The 12928-nt window shown below is 35.3% G+C and overlaps 2 protein-coding genes across 4 annotated transcripts in view; one reads left to right on the top strand and one right to left on the bottom strand.

The window, feature by feature from the left end:
- Nucleotides 1-12928, top strand: part of LOC118180641 (sodium- and chloride-dependent glycine transporter 1-like) — a 233809-nt gene that overhangs the window by 73446 nt on the left and 147435 nt on the right. The window lies entirely within an intron of this gene.
- Nucleotides 1-12928, bottom strand: part of LOC146995536 (ubiquitin-conjugating enzyme E2-17 kDa-like) — a 153051-nt gene that overhangs the window by 13174 nt on the left and 126949 nt on the right. Inside the window, exon 1 of one of the 3 annotated variants that reach the window (XM_085824299.1) lies at nt 694-844. The exons of 1 other annotated variant lie outside the window; for it this stretch is intronic. The gene's annotated coding sequence lies outside the window, so the exon portion shown is untranslated. Of the gene's footprint in view, nt 1-693; nt 845-12928 lie in introns of those variants that run through there. One more of the 3 variants, XM_085824298.1, reaches the window with a different exon arrangement.

Here is a 12928-nt window from a genome sequence, read left to right as displayed (position 1 = left end):
GGCCCACCAGCGGCCGAGCGGTAAAGTCGCTGAACACTGGTAGTTCGGTCCGAGGTTCGAATCCCGCGAACGGGCTGGCTGCATGGGCGTTTTCGTGGTTTTCCCCATGTGTAACGTGTATACGAGCCAGTTTCCCTTAGAAAGTTCTCCACGAAAGCATCCCTCCCCTTAGGCAGATAGCTCTCGAGGCTTTGCCATAATTACACACGCACGTAAACTGTGTAAAAAATCAGAACTATGAATATATATAATATATATTCAACTGAATATATATAAAAGAAATATAGAGAATAACTATATTTCTTTTTAAGTTAGGTTTCTTATTTTCCTATAATGAAGTACACAAGAAAAAAGATTAAAAATTAAAACATTTCAGAGAATTAAACTGGAAGGAAATTTCTTTGTCCTGACAGACTAAGTTCAAAACTACTCTTTTATGAATATTATTAAATTTTCTTTCGAAACTAACAAATTCCAATAAATGTCTGAGATTTTTTTTTTTTTTTTAAATGGAGACATAAAAGTTTAATCAGAAGTACTAAATCAGATACCAAAGTTTCTTCTTGTTTTCTTTTTAAATATGCCTTAAAATATTGTTATTGCTATTTGTTTAATGAAATATGCAGATAGAATAAAGGTAATGGATTATGAGTAAGATTTATTTCTCTTTCTTAAATAAATTAAAAATATTACCTTTTATTTTGAAGACCACTGGTTATGAGATAATAATTACTGAACGTCTTTCGAAATTCTATTTAGAATATTAGATTTTTAACTAAACAAGCCATAAAATTTGCCTCAATTTATCGCTTCTCTTTTTGTAGCTTCAAATTTTTTGAAACTACAAAAAAGACGAGCGCATTATGCTGAATTCATAACTCGCGTGTTTAAATTGCCTCACGTTTTTTGTTAGTTTAGCTGGAGTTTGTATTTTTGTTTTCCTCTGATGCTTTTGAAGTTCGCTCCACAAGCAAACGTCACACAGGGTTGCCAGATTAGCTAGTTCATGCGTAATTTGAAAAATCTGGCCTTTCTAACAAAATGGTTGTGGCGACAGAAAGTTAATTTAATTTTTCCTGGCACGATCATGTACAATAAAATTATTTACATAATAATAATAATATAAAAAACTGAACGTTTTCAGATTTTATATTACGCCGTAAGGGATTTTTGTTTCCTCAACGTTTTGTGTGTTACTGTTGCCACTCATCTTGTATTTCCCACTTAATGTTGCCTTTTCTAATTAATTAACTTGTTACTGAGTTGGCGGAATTGGCAACGGAAAAAAGAGAGAGATTGGAATCCCGTCCATGTTTACGTTGTTTATAGTTCCACGTACAAGATGCTAATAAAATTAGTTTATATTGAAAGATTTTCTTCAATCATAATAGTTACCTTTACTTATTAAACATCATGTTCTTCGCACTTACACCATAAAATTCAACTCAATACTAATATCGCAAAATAATTTGAAAAGAACATATCCTTAGGATTTCCAATACACAATCTCGCGCAGAGATAATTTTTTTTTTCATTTTTTTTCCGTACAGTATTGGCATTGCTCGCTTTGAAATCGTTAAGTCTGTTAATCAAACATTGGTTGTAATTTTACAAAATATGAAATAGATAATAAAACAATACAAATTACAAATTAGGGCTTCCAGAAGCCCATATTCGCGTGGAAAATAACTTTATTCAAAATTGGATGGCTCTAGGTACCGTTGTTTTATCACAATGCGAGACACATTTATGCATTTATGCAGATTTCTCATTCTTTAATTTCTTTGAATATAATGCAGGGTTTTAAAATTTGGTGGCAACAGTTTGAAAAGTGATACGCCGTTTATAGTGATTTGACGCAAAATGTCAAAACGAAATTAATAGCTCTTCTGGAATAACTTTCTGGCTAACTTCTGGGGTAAAAATTAAAAAAAAAAAAAAAAGATTTTGATTAAATTATGTTTTTTATATCCTAACATCCATCTAGACAGAGCTTCTTAAACTGTGGGTCCTGCAGCAGAGGGTCACAAAAAATTTTAGCAGTTTTGATATTTCTGTAACTTATTATAATAATTTGACAATTACGAAATATTTTTACGCAATGTATCTGAAAGTAAAGACAATATAGGCGATGGAAAAAAATTAAAACGTTTCGATGCATTCTTTTTATAATATAAACGTTCAATTCCCTTGCTTTGCAAGTAACGCTGTCATTTCGTCTGTTACTTATTTAAAAATTTCACATTGTTCTACGCATTAAAATTAGAAATTAAAGTTAGTGACCTAAAAATGCAATAGTAGTATATTACAGTACAAGTGAAAAAATTGACGGTTTCACTCCCGCGTGTGTCGGATTTTCGCAATAATTATGGGGTCCCACAAAAGTTTTGTAAATATTATTGGGGCCTGGGGATTGAGAAAAAATCTCAGTGATAAAAAGGGGTCGCGACTGAAAAAAGTTTAAGAAACCCTCAGCTAGGCTGCAGAGAAAAAAATTTGGACTTTAAAATAGCAATAATGTAATAGCAACTTTAGTACTCTTCAATAGTAAAAATGTTTTGTGAAGGTGGCAGTGGTGATTTATTTTCCATGCATTTAAGGTTATGTTAGGTTGTTTTGAATATAGTATATCATATTAAGGGTTATTTGCCTAGATGGAGAGAAGAAACTGGCTCGTTTCACATTGTACCACGCCACCTTTCACATTGTACCACCCTGTGGAAAGCCAACCACGCAACCAGCCTGTTCCCTTGGGATCGAAATCGGGTCGAACTCCTAGTGTTCAGCGGTCTAGCTACTGGTTCTTTTGGAACTTTTAAGCTTATGATAATATGAAGAATATGTTTAGGACAGTGAGAATTGTACTAAATTACTTAAATTATGTGAAAGAGCTTGAGCAGTATTTGCCTAAGGGAGAAGATGCTTCGTGGAAGTAATTTAAAGGGATGCTTCGTGGGGTCTTCGTGGAGAAGATGCTTCGTGGAAGTAATCATTTAAATGATTTCACGTGCGTTACACATACGAAAGATCACGAAAACGCCTATGCACTCAGGCCCGTTTTTTGGGATTTGAACCCAGGCTCAATTATCACTATTCGACGGTTTTACCGCACGGCTGCTGTAGTCCGTAGAGTAATGTGATAGGTTAATATCGGATTGCTCGGTGTTGTGTTTCGCACACCTATATGGTACATTCATTGGGTTTACCCTCGCCCCTTTGCAGCTATATTATTGGTCGCCCCTTGTAGTACATACGTTACTTATAACGTTCCCTGGTTGAAGAAACAACTAAATGACCAATGAGTTTGGCTGTTCCTAGCGAATGCTTAAGGAATGCTTAATAAATGTTTGGCCATTTGGATGAAGAACTTAGAAAAAAAAATACTTTAAAATTTACATAGTTTTTTTAATAGATTTCATTACAGTAGAATCGCAAATATCTGGGTTGATAGACTGAACCACAGCCGTTCGAATATTCGAAAAAAATCGGAAAATGGATCTGATCGCCATTCAAATACATGTTTACCATAGGTCAAATAAAGAATTTTTATCTTTGATTTCAGCGCATTTTATATCAAGAATGATTGCGCAGCTGAGAGATAAAATAATGCAATTAACACTTGCAAACGACGAGCGTTATTCCAAGCAGTTTTGGTCTCGATTGGGGTTGTGATCTCAGAGTAGTGATGCTTATTGATGTTTTTTGAAACAATGGTCACTTTCAGAGGTGGTCGTCTTAGAAAATAGTTCACTACAAGAAGGTTTTACTGCATTAAATATTGTACTTTACATTTAGGCCAATACCAAATTTTATCAACCGAAATAAATGTTCACAAGACATGGAATTCGAAACTTTTTAAGTGAATAGTTCGTGATCTAAATCGGTATAGAAAATACGCTTGCGGCTGAAAATTCAACCCTTCTTGTTAGAATGGGATTTAAAATCAAAATTCTTAAGTCGCAAGGTCTAGGAGCTTGAAACTTAACAAGTGAATCGTGATATGGATAAAACTGTCTGATTGATTTTGCTATAAAATAATGAATTACTTGAATTTTTAACAGGAAGATACTTTTTTGGGAGAGGGTAAGGAGCAAATTTGGGAAACGGTCATGGGATAAATATTGAAAATTCGTAAATCGCAAGCTAAGAGATTCTCTTTTAAAGGTTGGGATATACATTAGAAACTTCGCGGTCGAGGATTTACATTAATGTGTATTTACATTATGTGTAATGTGTCATTAATGTGGATTATATATACCAGAGACGAATTAATAGTATATGTAATTAGCATGTAATAAAATAACTGGAAACATGAACATCGGCATTTACATATATTTACATAGGAAGATGTTGAAAATGTCTATCGAATCGTGCATGTCGAGGCATGCATGCGAGGGCTGTGGAATGACATCATTCCGTCATTTAAATCGTATTTAAAACGCTATATCTAGCACCTACTGGTTGCACAAGGTCTGCTTTGAATTATAAGGTCATCTCTGAGGACCGCAGATTAAGGTCATTCGCTGCGTATGGACTTGAAGATCACAATTTCGTGACCTAATCATGCTGATCTCCTCTCTTCAAAATTACGTAACATAATATAGAAAATACTTACAGTACCGCATTATATGCAAACACTGTCATAAATAAGTATCTATGTGCCTGTACAAAAATCTCACAGGTACAGCAGGACCTCTGCCTTGAGCATCTATAATGTCTATATATCAGGTATGCCTGTACGCCATTCTGAAGCTCAATCACATAAAAGCAAGAGCAAATATAGTGTTATAAATGTGTTCTATATGCAATGTTGCTCCTGACAATGTATTTACAGAGTTGAATCTGCATAATGTAATTTGTAAATGTAATGTCAATAATGGTAATGTAATACCACTATTATCTCATACCTCATATATAATGTCAATGCCGTATCGCATAGTGTCTATATAAGACATACAATATCATAATTATGTAAATATGTATATGCACAGCACTATTTATATGTGCACTGAAGTAATTTAGTTGACACCGCCTTCTGCACACATGTAGTGCATATGTACTAGCCCAGCACGAAAGCTCTCCCGAGTTCATTTGCGTAATTACAGGAATAATTATTATGTTCTATATGTACCTATATGCAATCTCTAGCCAACTTTAGATAAGGGTGGACGTGGTGCTGTACTGATTAATCTTTACGGCAAAGGGACAGTGCCCACGTCCACCGTCACTTATCACTTATCTCTTCAAAATTTGTGTGTTCTTAACTTCACATGCTGCACTTGCGTGTTGTATGTCTTTTTATGAATTGTACTCTGCCTTGATAGTATTGATAGTATTATCTCCTGGATGGCGTGACGCTTCTCTGTGCTATTTCTCTGGTGGTTTTTCCTGCGTGAGACTTTGGTCTCCTCTTTTTCTACCTTGCCTCCTGCTTCTCATAGGGAATTTCCGAGTCATGAATCATTCATGAGACGAACTTTAGGTGGCAGATTTCATAGAGCTTATAAAGGCCACGATTCTTGTCCAGTTGAGCACATGCTTCAAAATCAAAATGAAAGGTACCGGTAATCTTCGCATGATGATAATGTATTCTGTTAGTGAATATTGCGACAGGTACTTTATCCAGTGTAATGGTACTATAAGGCCAGTGTAATGGCCTTAACAGTATTGTCTTGCTTGGGAGTATGCCTGTCGCTATCCATATCGCCGTCCTCCAGATTCCAAAGCCATTCGCAGATTGGGCGATAGACTGAGAAATATTGGAAGTGTCTAAACCCATCTCTACAATGTCGATGGAAGAACGCACGGTAGGCTTACGCCAGCACAGGGAGATACAATAGGCGAATGGAGGAAACATCACGAGCTGAATACATCACGCTAGCCAAAAACTTGAATGCGAGTAGTAGTACCATGCGCAGGTTATTACAGTCAAAAGAGCGAACCCATTTTGCTACAAACCGTGCATGGTCTAAATCCACATGGCTTTAAACAGCGCATTGACTTTTGTGAACAGCAACATGAAGACGATAACGCTTTTATTGCACATATCTTGTGGACGGATGAAGCAGGCTTTACACATGAGGGGAGTTTGCAACAGTCACAAAGCCATATGTGGTCAGAGCACAGTCCTCATGCAATCAGCCCGTAAAGACGTCAGATCGGCTGGCCGGCGTATTTAAATTAGTAATAGACCCTTAATTGTTCATTATAATTTGGGTATTTCCCCTCTTTGTTCTAAAAATAGTAATTGCTCGTAATAACTTTCTCTGGATGGGTCATTTCTAGATTAATCCATATCATATGATTTTTAGATAACGTTCTGGCGAAAACAACTTACATAAGCCTTCAGCCAATAAGAATTTTAGAGATTTATTAATTATCCAATCAAATTGCATTGAAAATGAAACTAGTTCACCTTAAATTAAGGTTTCGTCCTGAACATATCGCACTTCGCTATTGCTTCTCGGCTTAACTAGACTGCTGCTGTGTTGCTCTCTTCTTACTTCAAAGATTTCAAAACGTAAATTTTCTGGAACAGACATAGTCAATGTACCAAGTTGTTTCTGGAACAGACATAGTCAATGTACCAAGTTGTTTCTGGAACAGACATAGTCAATGTATCCAGTTGTTTCTGGAACAGACATAGTCAATGTACCAAGTTGTTTCTGGAACAGACATAGTCAATGTACCAAGTTGTTTCTGGAACAGACATAGTCAATGTACCAAGTTGTTCTGGAACAGACATAGTCAATGTACCCAGTTGTTTCTGGAACAGACATAGTCAATGTACCAAGTTGTTTCTGGAACAGACATAGTCAATGTACCAAGTTGTTTCTGGAACAGACATAGTCAATGTACCAAGTTGTTTCTGGAACAGACATAGTCAATGTACCCAGTTGTTTCTGGAACAGACATAGTCAATGTACCAAGTTGTTTCTGGAACAGACATAGTCAATGTACCAAGTTGTTTCTGGAACAGACATAGTCAATGTACCCAGTTGTTTCTGGAACAGACATAGTCAATGTACCAAGTTGTTTCTGGAACAGACATAGTCAATGTACCAAGTTGTTTCTGGAACAGACATAGTCAATGTACCCAGTTGTTTCTGGAACAGACATAGTCAATGTACCCAGTTGTTTCTGGAACAGACATAGTCAATGTACCAAGTTGTTTCTGGAACAGACATAGTCAATGTACCAAGTTGTTTCTGGAACAGACATAGTCAATGTACCAAGTTGTTTCTGGAACAGACATAGTCAATGTACCCAGTTGTTTCTGGAACAGACATAGTCAATGTACCAAGTTGTTTCTGGAACAGACATAGTCAATGTACCAAGTTGTTTCTGGAACAGACATAGTCAATGTACCCAGTTGTTTCTGGAACAGACATAGTCAATGTACCAAGTTGTTTCTGGAACAGACATAGTCAATGTACCAAGTTGTTTCTGGAACAGACATAGTCAATGTACCAAGTTGTTTCTGGAACAGACATAGTCAATGTACCCAGTTGTTTCTGGAACAGACATAGTCAATGTACCAAGTTGTTTCTGGAACAGACATAGTCAATGTACCAAGTTGTTTCTGGAACAGACATAGTCAATGTACCAAGTTGTTTCTGGAACAGACATAGTCAATGTACCCAGTTGTTTCTGGAACAGACATAGTCAATGTACCAAGTTGTTTCTGGAACAGACATAGTCAATGTACCAAGTTGTTTCTGGAACAGACATAGTCAATGTACCCAGTTGTTTCTGGAACAGACATAGTCAATGTACCAAGTTGTTTCTGGAACAGACATAGTCAATGTACCAAGTTGTTTCTGGAACAGACATAGTCAATGTACCAAGTTGTTTCTGGAACAGACATAGTCAATGTACCCAGTTGTTTCTGGAACAGACATAGTCAATGTACCAAGTTGTTTCTGGAACAGACATAGTCAATGTACCAAGTTGTTTCTGGAACAGACATAGTCAATGTACCAAGTTGTTTCTGGAACAGACATAGTCAATGTACCAAGTTGTTTCTGGAACAGACATAGTCAATGTACCAAGTTGTTTCTGGAACAGACATAGTCAATGTACCAAGTTGTTTCTGGAACAGACATAGTCAATGTACCAAGTTGTTTGTGGCCGCAAATGTCAGTTCAAATAAAAATCGATATTAAACTTGCCACAACTAGTTCTTATTAATTCTGCTTAGGTTGCCAAGTTTGTTCTTTATTATGGAACTTCTATGTAAGTTTCAAAATTTATCTATGCAAGCAGCATTTCTACATTATTATATTTATTCAAGTAAAGAATAAACTTTATATATATATATATATATATATATATATATTTAAAGCATCTAGAGACACAAAAGCAAGATCGAGAGTAATAATCACTTTGGCACTTATAAACATAAAATTTCCTTTTGTTTCTGCTAAACATATTTACTGAACATAGCTTTAGCTAATAAAAGTTTAGAATAGAAAAGCATCATGAGAGATATATGAACACTGTAAAGTGCAAATAGCGAAATCCAGAACTTAATAATAACATTAGCATTTTCCGTCTAGGGATCCCAAGTCGGGTGGCAAATTTATGATCTCATCCTTCGTAACGGATGACGATATGCGTTTTGTGTTTATAGTGCTGTTTCTTCTAGTATGCATGCATGATTTTATGAAGGTAATCCTACAAAGTGAAATACTTGTTTATTACATCAACTTTGTTTTCATCTTAAAGCATTTATGCTGCGAAATAGAATGATATGGCTCTCCTGTTTACCTTCTTTTTCTAAAAATAGAACTAGCACTTTCCCTCGACCATTATCATTCAGAATATGTCCTTTCGTTCTGTGTGCATGCTCCCGCTTATTCTGTTTTTAAATACGGAGGCCAGTATTTCATCTGAGATGTTCAGCGTAACTATAGTTTCGATGTTTATTATCATGCTTTATATAAATTATATAACTTGAACAAAACGCATCAAATAAATATTTTGGAAGCATAAATAAATGAGCAATTATATATAACTTATTTATTTTAATTCAATTAATTTATTTATTACTTACGTCATTTAGCTATATCATATGTCATATTATTAGTACAAAGGTTCAAGTTGCCCAGATCGCACTATTAATTTCTTTCTGGCATTTTGCGTCGATTCACGATAAGCGTTGTTTCACTTTTCAAATTGTTGCCACCAAATATTATCGCCCTGTATTATATTTAAAGAAATTAAATAATGAAGAATCTGCATGAATGTATGTATGTTTCTCGCATTGTGAGAAAACAACGGTACCTAGAGCCATCGAAGTTTGAATAACATAACCTTCCATAGAATATTATGCATGTGGAAGCCCTAATTTGAATTTGAAATTTGTTTTATTATCGATTTCATATTTTGTAACACTTTAACGAATTTTTGATTAAGAAGCTGAACGATTTCAAAGTGAGCAATGACAACACTATACGGGGAAAAAATATTATCTCCAGCGCGCGAGACTCTGTATCGGAAATTTTAAAGATATGCGCATTTTAAAATTATTTTGCGATATTGCTGTTGAACTGAATTTTAATGTTTTGAGTACGTAGATCATTATATTTAATAAATAAAGGTAACACAAAACGTTAAAAAAATGCTCCTTTAGACGTAATTTAAAATCTGAAACCTTTCAGATTTCTTTTTAATAAATTCTCATCATTGTTATTATTACATTTAAACTAAATGACTTGCTGTAAGAACTATTATACATTTTGGAAAAGGAGCAATAACCTTTTCACATTGTCCTCCGCTTAAAGGATGATTGAGGATAGACAATATTAATCCAGGTGATGACGAATTATCATCCAATACATTTTACATGAGCCCCCATTTCAGATCCAGGTTAGGTTATGAGAAGGTTTTTCGAATACGATGGATGTAACGTCTTCAGATATTTTCTGACGACAACCCGAAATTCTCAAAAAAGGTTCTTTTCTAACGACCACTCAGCCATTCTCAGGAAAGCTGAACGTGACCTGCAATCACGTACCACATTCTCAAATCTTTGTTCCGTCGTGATCATCGGAAGGAGGAACATTGTTTCGTTCCAGAGGAAAACTAGAACGTGGGAGCCCTTTGTCCAAAATTCCCACGCATCTGTTTATAGGTGTTTCATTATGCATTGTCACCGACCATCTGGTTTGAGTCCAAGGTCAGAGCAGTAGAATTCTGATAGATATTACCCAGTCCTGTCATCATTATAACCGCAATCAACCAGATGCTCTCACCAATCGGGAGACGCTAGGGAAATTTTCAGGAAATGAGAATTCAGATGTCGTCCCGACACGTCCAGGATATCTTGAAGAAAAACAGGGTACGCAGCTCCAGAAAGAGAGTTTGGGAAGAAAAAGAGAAACCTTTTTTCGTGTGCTTCAACTCTTTCAAGAGTAGTTTAAGTTCGCTCTGCCAAGAGTATTATTATCTCTTTACACAGAGATCCGAGAGCTGAAAGTCGGATTTACCACTGACTGACTTGAGTGCAACTTGCTCGGAACGGCTAGGAACGGAAATAAGGCTGCTCGCCTTTCGTGGGAATTTCGCCGTGCACCGAAGAAAAACTCCCTAAAGAAGTATATCCTACTAACGGACAGGATTTTTCGACACTTAGACATTTTTGACGACTTCGTATTTTGTTCTTGTCTAATCCTCTTTCGTATTCTGTGGAGAATCCACAAACATTATCTTGTAAAATATTTACATACAACCTAGAGTCCTGAATAACTCAAATACGTTACCTCTTTGTTTGTGTTCTACAATGGCAAGGCACATGAAGCCTATCTGTCTAAGGGAAGAAATACTTTTATGAAGCAGATTCTAAAGGAAACTACTTCTTATTAAAGCTATACATAATTAAAACCACAAAAGCCAACCATGCAGCATGCCCATTTGCTTGTGTCGAACTCGAAGTATTCAGCGGCTGTCATGCACATACTCGGTAAGGAGATGCTACTGACCAAGCCTTGCCTGAAGAACAGTTAAGCCAACGACTTATAACTGAAAGGAGAGAGGAGAAAATCTGGCAACGAGAAGAAGAAACGTGCTTTATGCGAGAAGGACGGCATGCTCGTGGGAAAACAAATTGAAATTAGTTTTTCTGTATTCCGAGAGTAAAGGGTTTTTTTTTTTTTTTTTTTTTTTTGTTAAGAACGGAGAGGTGCAATGTATTACTTGTGCGTTTGATGTAATTGTGAATAAAAACAATACTTTGTGAAAAGATAATGTGTATTTACAAAACTAAAATATAGCTCATGTTATTGTTAAACCTGCATAAGTGTCGCAGTTTATTTCCTGCAAATAGAGTTGACTAATAACATTCATAAGTGGATGGAAACGAGCCGACAAAGAAGACACGGTCCAAGGATCGTTTTTTGACAGGGCTTTAACCTCATAGCCACTGAAAGAGGTTCTTTGATCAAGGAATGAGAGAAATTGATTGTGCCTTTACGAGGATTCGGACCACGGATCTTCCAGTTACCAGCTGCTAACCATTTACAAACCACATCATACATATGGCATGTCATAATTCGCTACAAATAAACGGCTTGTTTAAAACAAAATGGTCCAATCAATGCTGTTAATCCAGTAACATAAATTCGAAGACCGTCGGAGCTATAAAAACTGTGGTTCATCTTTTCTTTCAATTTCTATAGGCACATACCGAGCCATCAAATGAAACTACAGGCAAAAATGGAGTCAGATCCATGATTTGAGTTCGTCCCTTGGTAGTCTACAGAGTGCCAAGAAATCTGGGGAAAATATCAAATATGGAAAGATTTGAAAATTCTCAAAGTGGAAAATATGGAAAAATCAATTTTGCTTATGTTCGCATCCAAATGAGCCCATCCAGTTAGCAGTTTTGAGACTTTCAGATGTCCTATGAGATCCTAATTTAATGCTGTCAATTTTAAAACTGTTTTAAATCATTCTGATTTTTTTTTCTTCAAGCAGTACGCAGTTGATCAGTATTTGAATTTAATCACATGTAAATTCCAGAATCTTGTTATTTACCCATGATACTCGATGACGTCACTTTGAATCCTCGTTTCATGGATCTACTGTAATTAAAAGAGATAAATCGGATTAAAAGAATTTCAAAACATATAAATCTCTCAGAATTCAATTCAGAATAGACAGCAAAGCAGTTTATATCGCTTCATCCGTACATCAAGGTTGTGAAAATCGTTATTTTTGAAAAACAATTATTTATGTATTTTACGTCAGAACTCGCAAATAATGTTCTTGATCGTTACGAAAATTTATGAAACTTGTCAGACAGATAATTCAAAATAAATCCTGGATTTATGAATAGTCCCGTTGAATTATAGGTGATTCGTTAATTTACTTCCAAGAAGGCGTAATACTTTATGGGTTTAAATTTTTCTTTTTATGATTTGAACGTTAATAATGTACCAATCACTAAGTCCCATTTATAAATTTCTTAAGACATTTTTATTTATTTTTATACATTAAATTTGCACAGGAAATATGTTGCCGGTTAATACAGTAAAAACGTAAATCACATGAAGCAATATGCGTTATTCACAATTAGCTAATAAACGATATGTAAATACTACTCTCAGTGTGCTTTTTACTTGGCGTTTTTTAATTTTTTAAAGAATGCAGAAATATAATTAACATCTGATAGCTAAAACTGTTTTACTTTTACCTATAAAAGTGGTCATAACTTAGTAGAAGACTAATTAGCATCATCTTTTACTTTAATAGGAGTCTCTTGTTTCGCAATGGCGGTAACTATTTATATAAAAAAAATTTTGTTGCCGATTTTGACTTTGATGTTGACAGTGACAGTAGATCTTCTTAATTATTATCCTTTTTTCATCTGCGAAAGAACATCAGCAACTGTGGAAAGCAGAATTCTTCTGTTGCTTTTGGCAAATCT

The sequence above is a fragment of the Stegodyphus dumicola genome, chromosome 9, assembly GCF_044657685.1.
Source record: "Stegodyphus dumicola isolate Sdum_Otavi_A_Nest chromosome 9, ASM4465768v1".
NCBI lineage: Eukaryota > Metazoa > Arthropoda > Arachnida > Araneae > Eresidae > Stegodyphus > Stegodyphus dumicola.
Note: the sequence above shows the minus strand (reverse complement) of the source record. Positions and strands in the feature narration are given on the sequence as shown.